The following is an 11,980-nucleotide window of genomic DNA, read 5'->3' as shown; positions in this document are numbered from 1 at the left end:
TGTGCATAGGCACCAGTTGCCTGTGTGGGGAACAGCATGTGGGAGGTTGCACAACTCAGAGCTGCTCCCTCCAGACAGTCCAGGTTGGATTACCCCTGTGGAGCCTTAAGCTATAATCATCATCTCCATCCCTGCAAGATAATGCCAGCATGGGGTGGCCACACAAACACTGACCTCCTGATGTGCTGTATCTTTTCTTTCTACCCTTTGGTTTCGATTTGGGATTTTTTTCTGGATGCAGCGCGCTTTTCTGATTATTCTGGAAGTGCATGGGGGATTTGTAACAGTAATAATGTATGTAGGTTTGGCTGGGAAAATTCAGTTTAACAAAAATTGTTGAGGTTTTGAAACTTATTTTCATTTTGTGTTGGAATAAAATCAAAGTCTTTCAAAAACTGTTTTGGAAACTGAGCAGAGCAATCCATTAGGGACCCAAGGAGAGGCAGGAGGTCCTTGCTCTGAGCTGAGCAGAGCAGGACCTGGGTCTCTCCTCCCCCAAAGTGGGCCCTATCCAGGGAATATTCAGAGGTACAGCTTTTTTGTTCTGGTTCAGACTAGAAATTCCATTCTGGAGCTCATTACTAAAAACCCATATATTTTCATTAGAAAAAAACAAAAAAACAAAACAAAACAAAACAAAACATTGCTATATATTTGTTTTTTCTTTTGAATAACTCCAGGTCAGCCTGAGACGGGGGCCATGCAACAGAAATTAAGTACACAGGTTCTCAGCATTCATTTCATTTTTCTTCTAAGTATGTACTGGGCTACATTGCTTAACTTGGTGTTTGTTTATTTTTATTTATTTATTTATTTTTTAATTTTAAATTGTGTCATTTACAAAATAACAATATAAATCAAAAACACAGTAACTGAACTTCTGTGGGAAATGGCCTGGCTTGCCTCTTAGCCACTGTTTGCCAGCTTCACTTCTGAAAATCATCTGACCCTGGAGCTGCCTTCAGAAATGCACTGAAGGGCTTCCAAGCCATATACAAGATTAGTAAAATTATTTCAGGAGCAACAACAGCACGGCTCTCCACCTCAGAATCCATCTGGGCTGGGGGGATGTGCCAACAGCAATCCTGTGACATTCAACAAGGGCCAACGTGAACTCCTGGAAAAGTGTGGGGACAACCCTGCAAGAATGTGTGCTGGGGGCAGCTGGGCCTGCTCAAGATATGGGCAAATGGGTGCAAGTTCAGCAGGACCCCCTGAACTGGTTGAGGTGGGAGCAGTGGCTGTGCAAGGAGAGGATGAATGACCAAGGTTGTCCCTGCCTAAGGGAATTTTCTGTAGAGCTGGAGCCAGGCTCTACACAGTGCTGAAACAGGAGAGTTTGGGATCAGGCACAAGGAGAAGGCTTTTCCCCATTGGAACAGCTGGGGAGGCTGTGCTGGCTCTGGCCCTGGGGGTTTTCCAGCCCCACTGGGTGTAGCCCTGAGCAGCCAGGCCTGGACTCAGCACTGAGCCTGCAGCAATAGTCCAGGGCCAGGGACCTCTGGGGTCACATCCAACCTGAATTTGTCTCTGATCTTCCAATTTTGCTGTTATGCAGTCCATTCTACAACAATTTTATGCTATTTCAAAAACAAAACCCTGCACACTGGTGGTTCTGTGATTTGTCAGAGCTTCATTTTGACAGTCCTAGAAAGGGCAGGCCACTTTGTGTGGATGGGAGGGCAGGACACTTCCCCTCTGGGGAAGGGGAGAGAACTACTGAGGGAGCAGCAAAAGCCACACAGTGCCTAACCTGGATCCCTGGCTTTCAAAGTTGCTCACCATGGAGAACCTGAATCAGTGTGCTTTTAATATTATTATTATTATTTTTCCCCCACTACATGCACTCCACTGGAGGTCCAGGGGAAATACTTGCAGCCAGCATTTTGTTTAAAATTGCGCTGACATTACACTCCCATACACCACCATACCCCCCACACCAACTGCTGCAGCTTGTCACCTAATGACGTGGTCTAGGAATAGATCCATAAAGTCATCTCATCCATCTCTCCTAATTCAGAATTGTTTCCTCTAATGTGCAATTTCAAATGCTCTGGTCAGCCAAGTCTGAACAGACTCCTGTTTACCAATTTCTTGAAGTACTGATCCCCAATAGATGTCACTCTTTATTAAATGTCACATGTAGAAAACTATTTTAAGAGATATTACTGTTAAGACACTTTTTATATTCCATTATCAGCTATGGAAGTGGTAGGAAGAAGAAAAATGGTATGTGCTCCTTTCAGAGTGAGAAAACATTTTCTTCCATTGGCTTTTTTTTTTTTTTCCTTGCTATATAGAAAAGTTATTTATGACACAATCCTACAATTCATGAAATTAAATCAATTTGGAGTCATTTTTTCAATCTGTGATTTGATCAATCTGTTTGCAAATGAATCTGTCAATCCACAGCATAAGTTTTTCTTCCCATTCAGTGGAAAGTGGTCTTATTTCACTATCAATTATGTATGACAATCTAATACAGGCCTGAGACACACATGCAGGTGGGGGACCAGTTTGCCCATTAGGAGGTATTAATGACATTTATTCCTCATTTCACAGAAGGGCCTTTGTCATAATATCACCTCTAATCCTATTTTCTGCGTCTAACAGGAAATATATTAATACTTGCTTCTTAAAGAAACGTTGCAGCTTCTTGATGTTGCCCCAGGCTTATCTTCAGTCTTGTGAGGCTGAGGCTGAAAACATGCTCAGCATTTGGAAGATGGGAACTGGAGAATGACTGCAAGAAATGTTTCCACTTGAGGGAGAACCAGGCTGAAAAATTCAGCTGCAAATTTCAGGAGTCCATGTTTCAGGGCTTCCTGAATCAGGGCTTTGTTTCAGCCCTGGAAAATGACAGGAATCCTTTGTGCAAATTGGGTCCAGATGTGGGACTGGATATCACAGATCACCCAAATTCTTAGCTGTTTGCACGTCGAATTTCATTTGCAGACCGTGTCCAATTTTCAAATTGCTTCTTATTCATTCAAAGAAGTGGCCAAACCCTGCTTGCTCCCTGGCTGGTGGGAGGGGACCGTGTTTGGGAAGGAAAGACTTTGCTGACCTTGTAGTGTCCCTGCAGTAGGGAAAAGGGCCTGGAGCAGAGCACACCTATCCTTTTGTGCTGGGTGTGCACTCCCTGCACCCCCGGGGCTGCACCACAGTGGATACCCACACGTGCACATGGGGCTGAGCAGAGGTCCATAGGGTGCCATATGCTCTTTGGTGTGCGCTGCCTGGTTGGTTGTGCTGTGAACTTGAAAAGATGAGGCACAACCCTGTTTCCTTAAGACCGGCTGATCTGTAGCTATATTCTGGGTATGTTTTTTTCATACAGAGATTGGGGGAAGGTGCTGGTATCTACCAGCAAAGCATACCACTTATCCCATGGAGGGCTGTGCTATACCAGTATGTCTTATATAGAGTACATTTTTGTTGTCTGCAATGGATAGAGAAGAGCCCTGAGGGAATTAATAAAGCTCATGCTGAGAAGTTTTAACTTAGACATGCATAAGGAATAAATTAATTTTTAATACATTTTTTAAGAAGCACTTTTTTTGGCTCAAAACCATCATGCCTGGTATGTTTATAAAGGCACCCGTAGCATGCTCCAGTTCAGTTCGTCAGTGTTTCCACTGTAAATGCTCTTTTCAGAGGTTTATATTATAATTCCAATATAAAATTCAATCCAGGCAAGAAAAGACTGGCATCAGTATTGGCCTGGGAGTGAATTTTTCTTTAACAATATTTAATATTTAATTTTAATTTTATTTATTTATTTATTTATTGCTTATCAGCATTTGATTCGTGTAAATTAATGACAGCTTTCATCTTTAGTCATTGTTAAACTTAAAATGGTATCCTGACAAGGTACTTGGGATACAAATGATCTTCTGGCTATTTTTCACACTTGCATAGCTTAAAAATATTTCAAAAGCTCTACTTTGAATTTTGTAAGACAAGAGCTCATTTTCTGCAATGCCTTATTGTAATATTTGAGAAAAAGTATTACCATGAGAGGTAATTTTAAAGACCAGATCCCACTGAAGCTCCCTCAAAACCGCTATCTGGCATTTTGCAGTTTGGACCCATGTCCCTGCTCAGCAGCTGTTGCCTTCACACCAGCACAGTGAAAGAAGACAGGGTGAAATTCGACTCACTGTTAGGAAATTTTCTTAATGGGTATCGCTGAGAGGGGAGAGACCATTGCAAATATGAACCCTCCCTTACACATACTTTTCCCTCTCTAAAACATGTGCATTTACAAAACCACCAAAGGAAGTGAGGAGCTCCAAATTACGTTCATGTATTTTTTAAAAAATTAATATTAGTTTTAAATAAAAAGCTTTATAGTTTGAGGTCTACTCATGAAAGCAGAAAAATCTAGTATTAACCTAATGATGCAGTTTCACCCTTATCAGCTTTTTTTTCCTATAGGCTTTATAAAAATTTCTCAGCACCGGGTAACATTATATACCATATGTGCTGCCTGCAGTACCTCGGCATAACAGGGCAGATTAAGGACAGAGTTTCCGCTTACCCTTTGAAGATTTATGTCAGACCTTTCAACCTTCTGTGAAAACAGTTCAGTGATTTAATTCTTTTTATGATACTCAACAACAGCTTTTATACTTCCACAAACACTGTGTAGCTTTCATGCTGTAAACAGTCATAAATTCAGGCAAACTTCTCCATGTTGGAGCAAGGCATGACAGCAATGGGGTTCCATGATTTGTGAACTTTTCCTCCTGCTTATTGGGGTTCAAAACATATGTTGAGTTCATAAACTGTTCCTTTCCCTCTAATCCTTTTTTTTTTTTTTTTTTTTTCCTTCACACAAATTTAAATTAAAAAAAAATGTCTTTGGGCATTGGTCTTTTTTATTATTTTTATTTTTATTTTTATTTTTATTTTTATTTTTATTTTTATTTTTATTTTTATTTTTATTTTTATTTTTATTTTTTTTCTTCCTTAACTAAGCAAAAACTTGTACCATGAATTATGAATGGGAGAGGATGCTTCAGATTCAGTTTGACACATATGAGACACATATGGAGGCCACATACAGTGTAATGTATCCATGGTGCCTTTGCTTCCATCACAGGGCAGTGTACTGTGCCTGCTCAGAGTTCAAGGACAGCCTCCTTAGAGAGGCTGTGATATGAGATTAAGTTCTCCAGCTTTTACTCATCAAAGAAACGAACCTAGCTGTGTTTTGGGCCTCCTATTGTAGCTTCTGCATGCCTTACAAATATGAATGGATGTATTACACACTGCATTACCGAGAAGTACTTTTATGGCTGTGGAGCTGAACTGGAGAGAGATTAAATGACTTGGTGAAGGTCACACAGGAAATTTGTGACAGAGCCAAGAATTTCCTGAAAGCCAACCTACTGTTTTTAATTATTGATTTTTTAGGCCTTCTTCAGTATTTAAAGTTGAGATGGAGCCTGTATTGTGTATTCATCTCTGTATATACGCTCCCTAAGAGAAACTCTGCAGACCTTTCTCTGAAGAGCATCTCCAAGCAGAGAAAGGAGACAAAGGGCAGGAGAAAGGACTCATTAGCTGCACCCCACGCGTGTCTGAAACTAAAACAGAGAGCCAGTAACGCAGTTTGCTCCAGGCCACACAGGAAGTCTGCAGCAGAGACAAGGAATTTAATCTACATCCCCCGAATCCCAGTCCAGCGCTTTCAACATCTTCCCTAACCAGTTCATATTTCATATGATATGCAGTCCATACTGTATAGCTTTGGAATGTTTTATTTTTTTCCCTCTCTCTCTTCCTTTCTGAAATAATATAATCCAGGAACATTTGCAGTGAACTTTTGAACCTTTGATGTTGAAGTAGGTTGGAAATTAAGCAAGCAGTGTTTCCATGTTGTTAATTGGACTCACTCTGCCTGGGATCTTTTAGCAGCCTCCACATGGTTAACTTCAAACTCTTGTGTCAATCCAAAGGGGGTAGGGGGGTGGGGGGTGGGGGAAAATCAACTCCCATTAAATGTGTTAAACACTTTAACTGTACAAAATGTGGACTGAAGTAGATCTTAAAAAAAGTGAATCAGGAGAATGACAGGCGTCTGCCTGTGTACTTCCTTCTGCCAGGGTTGAAGGTCATTATTTTGAACTAATAGCTGACCTCCGTGGCCTCTGGAAGGCCATTATGCTTAATGGCCTGAGCTAATTTGCTGTGCTACAGGGTTGGCTGATCTTTATTTTAATCTCCTGCACCTTCTCCTGTTCTTGTGGGGAAAGCAACTGCTCTGATATAATCCAGTTGGCACCAAATTGCCTAGGGGAGGTAACAGGCGAGCTGCTATGAGACAGGACTGTACAGTAATTTACTGAAGCTTGACTCTCCAGGAGGAAAAAAGGAAAAAAAAAAAAAAGAAAGAAAGGAAAGACATATGCATGTACACACACATATACATATACACATAACACATGTGTACATGTAGAGTAAGAGGGAGGCAGAGCAGGTGAGTGAAGGTGGGTAGAGGGGAAAAAATGTGCAAGAGAGGGAATGTCAAAAATAAAGTAACTTTCAAAAATAAATCTACACTTCAAACCCTGTTTTCCTTCAAGATGCTTGCAAAGTAACACCCAGATGATTTGCTGCCAGGAAATAGAAATAGCTTTGTTAGTGCTCTTCCTCACAAAATTAAGAACCTATTTGAAAGACTCCTTCACCAGCCATGCCCTTGTATCTCCCAGCATTAGTGAAGTGGCTGTCATGAGTGACTGGTTTAAAAATCGGCTCAAATAGAGAGCAAACATACAAAAAGCATCAGCTGTTAGAGACATATTCTCAGAGCTGAGGCAAGGTCTCATGGGGTGCTGCTCTCACAGTCTTTGTCCAGACAGAGGCATTTTTGTCTCCTTGAAACCCTTCTTCATGTCCTCAGCACAGGGACAATGGAAGACAGTCTGACCTGGGGAGGAGCAGCATGGCCCCGGGGGGATGTGAAGCTGCAGAGCAGGAGACAGGCTCTTATCCCTTCCCTACACTCAGCATTCTCGCAGAGCCTTTCCTTTCTGCCTTAGCTTGCATCATTTCGTCTTTGCTCCTTCCTTTGCTGATTCCTGTCTCCTGCACACGTCCCCTGCCCTGAGCAAGGGAGATACACAATGAAAAACTGTCAAGTCAGCAGCAAACCAAAGGTTTTATAGTATGCGAAAGCTGGCAAGCTGAGGAGCAAAGCTGATACACATACATGTGTTTTTGTATCTGCAGTCACACATGCATGAAATACCCTAGAAATGTGCACAGCATAACCAGCTATTGCAAATTACAAGTCCTTGTTCTTGCCTTTTCCCACTAATTTTCCACAGTCTGTTGCTCTTGCTGATATCTTGTCTAAAGTACAGGCTGCCTGTTCATGGAGACTTGGACACTGCTTCATATCTCTGCTATGCAGAAAACTGCAGAAGCAATCAGATCTTGGAGTCGTGTGTCAGTGGTTTTCCTCACCTGAACCCGAGGCAGGGAGCAGTACCTCGCTCCGGGGTTTCAGTCCCTTTTGTGTTGGATCCTTCTGGATGTGGGTGGTGAAAGTCCCAGTCTGCCCCGATCCTGTCACTGAGGCTCAGTCATAAAGACTGCCAGTGAAGTCAATGTTAATGCGTTATTTGTCCCCAGCCCTGACCTTGGGACTGCCCCTGTTAATTGTGTCTGGACCATAGTGGCCAAATTATCAAAATCAGCCTTATCATTGAGGGGTGGAGAGCACTGACATGCTCAGGCCTCCAGATTCTTAAATATATCAGAATTATATTCCTGTAGTTAATTAAAAAAAAAAAAAAAAAAAGAGAGAGGTTATTCCATGAGTTTCTATTACTTTTCTGGCCCCCACTCAACCTCTGAAGCCTTTCAGACTTGCTGTGATGGGTGCCCAAAATCATGGCTGTGCAGGGGAAGGGCTCCTGTCCATGTGTCCAGCAATCCACGTGTGGGCAGGAGTTTCCCCATGGCACTACCTGAGCTGGTGTCCTAGGCTCAGCCATGCAGACCCTGGTCTTCAGGCAGATCCCCTGTGCATGGGAAGCTGTTTGTTGCCATTTTAGGGCAGTTTCGCACTTGCTTTGGACTGTAAGAAGAGCCCAGGCTTCAGGATCTCAATGTTTTGGCAGTGTGTGCACCTCATCTATTAAATGTACCTCTAATCTTTCCATCTATGTCAGCCTGAAAATTCGTGGTATTCTACTCCACATTTTAACCAATGAAATGGAAAACTCATTTTAAAAGCAATTTCTTGCATCAAATCAGTCAAAAGAAAGCAATTAAAAATCAAGAGCTAAAAATTATCTGTCTGGAACATTATACATCTTGCATGGTTTTGCCATGTGTGCAGCAGGGCTAACATGGTTTCCTCTCCATTATTTTATTTTTTTTTTATTATTTTTTAATTCCCTTTATAAGACCTTTAGGTTTCTAATGTGTTGGGTTATAATGTTCTCACACAAACTTGCCCTAGGCACTGTACAGTGTATACCCTAGTAAAATAAAAGGCCTCCTGCAGGTGGTGCTACAATGCTGCAAGTATTTTTAATTAGAATAGGCACCAAAAAATGCCTCCATTATAATTTCCCCTCACATTACAACAACTGTAAACCTCTCTGTGATATTAGCTCATTATAGGCAGCCAAATCCTAACTAGGTTCGCATCTTGGTGACCTGGACTTAATTCAGTCTTTCAATGACACAACTCCACTTTTTTTTTTTTTTTTTTTTTTTTTTTTTTTTTTTTCCTTAAGACAGCTAGAAATTTAGTTATATATTAAGAAAACAATGTATTCTTCCCCTACCAATTCTGAAGAAAATTCTGTCCTTATTCTCCATAGTCCAGTAACATGTGCAGTCAATTATTACAGATGAGAATGAGAATGACAAAAAAGCTCTAAGCAATTTATCTATTTATCAGATAGGTTAGCGGTATCTTAGAGCCCGCAGCAGTACTAATGTTCAAGCAATAAAAAGAGACCAAAAAAAAAAAAAAGTCTGTTAATGAATGAAAAAACCTTGATACTTTAAGAATTTCTGATTTGCCCGTGTCACAGACTGGAGAAAACAACTTGGCTTGACCAAGAGACCAAAGGGCTATGTCTGTGTAAGCACAACTAGGAAACTCTTCTTTGCTTTTAAATGGCCCCCAAAAATGAGGACATTATATAGGAAACAAAGTTAACCTATGAAGCAAAATACTATCATTTAAAAATTTCATCACCAAAATGGTCTTTAAAAGAGACACAGATTGTAATTCTGAAGATTTTCTTGTATTTAAAACTTTTTTTTTTTTTTTTTTGTCATACCTGTTCTTCCATTGATTGATTTGTTTGTTATTGGAGAAGGAATGAAGGAATAAAAGGAAAACACAAAAAATAAATAAATAAGAGCTTTGGAAAAAATGGCAAAGCAATGACCTATTCTGTTTAAGCAAGAAATAATTTGTCTTCAAATATCCTTTACTGCTGCTTCTGCTTTCACTTTTCATTTTTGAAAAAATGTACTCTTAAGACAGTTATTTTTTTATTTTTTTTAAGGGAATATGTTTTTACATGTGTCTGTTTGCTAGTCACAAGCTATTGCAAGTTGCCTTGTAGGTAAAATAACCTGGTGTGGCATCCTGTGATCTTTCCCCACTTAGGGTTGCTCAGGGAAAGAAACAATTAAGTCATCAACACAAATGCATCTAGGGCTGTCAGATCAGAAAATAGATGAAGGTTGAATGATGATGTAGTACCAACACTTCCATAAAAAACAGGTCCAATTAAATTAAAAATGCAATAACAATAATTAAAATGTATGAGATATGGCTCTCAGCTAAACTTGAATCTTATGCTTCCATTTGATTTTTTTTTTCCATTCCTTATATACAGCACCTGAAATATCCCAGGAAATTAACAGGGGGAGACGTAGATTTGGAGATAATAATATCCTTCTCTTCAGTGCAATTTCAAGGAAAATCATTGCAGGTACAATATGCATTTATTTTTCATTTTCTCATTTATCAGAGAAATACAACGTGTCTGGGTTAGCATGGCTATTAGTTGTTCAACAATAATTTTTTTTTTTTTTTTTATAATTAGAGAAGAAGTTGATGTTTGTAAATGGAAAGCCTATTATGACCAACCAGTTGAGCCGATAGGATATTGTGTTATAAGCATTCATTTTCTCACATTGTGTTACTGTGATCAAGACTTTCTGTATTTAATATATAATTACAATTGGAACAACATATTTTTATTTATTTATTTTTTTTTTATTGAGGTGAATTCCTAAGTATGGTTTTAAAACACAGAAAGCAATCTCTATCACAAAACAGATATAGCTTCTTGAAAAATCAAATAGAAAAAGGGATCAGGGAGGCATTTTCTCATGTTTGAAAGGATCTAGACTTCAGCTGAAGTTCATAACAAAAATAAACTAGAATAGAAAGAATCAGTGTCTTCATATGCACACCTTTCCTCCTCTTAGGAAGAAAGCTTTACCTTCATGGGTTAACAGTTAACATTTTTGGAGACACTAAGCTTGAGGACTATATGGATGTTATTTATGGCCTTCTTGAAGCACATCAGAGTGTCCTTGAGGGTACAGAAGTGACAACAGGTCCAGACTTACTACTCAGGGGGTTTCCAGAGATAGCAGCAGATCTCCCTGGAAGATCATTCCCTTATGACCTATATATTTTATGATTACCTTCCTTCCTTAGGATGAGGCCCAGTGCTCTGCATGGGTCAGACCACATAGACAACATTAGAGGACCTTGCAGAACCAAAGGCATTTATTTGATACCTTGTGCTTAGCTGCTCAGTGCTGTAGAGATTGAAGCCATTTATTTGCACAGGCAACAGGGGAGACTCATGGTCGACTGGCCAAGGGAGTATGGATGAAACCAATGTTGAATTCAGACTCCTTGAGTGGCACTGAGGCTGTGGTTAGGTAATTTTTTTTTTTCTTGTAAATTTATTTTCCTGTAGCGCATTAAATTCCTCTGCATGATTAAATTCCTCCTTTTTTTTTTTTTCCATTGCCATGTACATTTTATCACAGAGCTGTTGTGAAGGTCATCCAGATACCATTTGTATCTGGATGATTATTATACTCAGAAGATTATTATTATTATTATCACTGCTTCATAGCAACATAATGTTCTGCTGAAATAAAATCTCTGGTTTTGTATTTCTTAATATACTAGAATTATGGAGTAAACTTTCAGTGACTGGAAAATAAACTGTTGTGTCATTAGATGTAAAGGGAAATGGTCATGCTGTCTCCTTGGTGAACCTAATTTAAGATACTTCTGGAGCTCATCATTTAATGGTTGTGTCCATTTTAAACAGGAAATGTGATACTGATATAACAGATATCTACCTAAAACAATAGAAAAGGAAAGGAAAGGAAAGGAAAGGAAAGGAAAGGAAAGGAAAGGAAAGGAAAGGAAAGGAAAGGAAAGGAAAGGAAAGGAAAGGAAAGGAAAGGAAAGGAAAGGAAAGGAAAGGAAAGGAAAGGAAAGGAAAGGAAAGGAAAGGAAAGGAAAGGAAAGGAAAGGAAAGGAAAGGAAAGGAAAGGAAAGGAAAGGAAAGGAAAGGAAAGGAAAGGAAAGGAAAGAAAAGAAAAGAAAAGAAAAGAAAAGAAAAGAAAAGAAAAGAAAAGAAAAGAAAAGAAAAGAAAAGAAAAGAAAAGAAAAGAAAAGAAAAGAAAAGAAAAGAAAAGAAAAGAAAAGAAAAGAAAGAAAAAAAAAAAAAAACACAACCAAACAGAAAACACTACAGTTAGTGAGTCAGAAAGAACAATTCAGTAATTATAAGAGAGAACCACAGCCTTTTTATATTTATTGAAGAGTTTTCCCTGCCTCTGTAGTCTGTTGACATAAACCTGAAGCAACTAAGAGAGAAAACATTTGTATGTTAGTTCTCTGTTTATCTGCTCATAGAAAGCCTGGTGTAGTTTTGTTTTTATATAAAAAGAAGAA

Source organism: Anas platyrhynchos, chromosome 3, assembly GCF_047663525.1.
Source record: "Anas platyrhynchos isolate ZD024472 breed Pekin duck chromosome 3, IASCAAS_PekinDuck_T2T, whole genome shotgun sequence".
NCBI lineage: Eukaryota > Metazoa > Chordata > Aves > Anseriformes > Anatidae > Anas > Anas platyrhynchos.
This window is presented reverse-complemented; position numbering follows the sequence as displayed.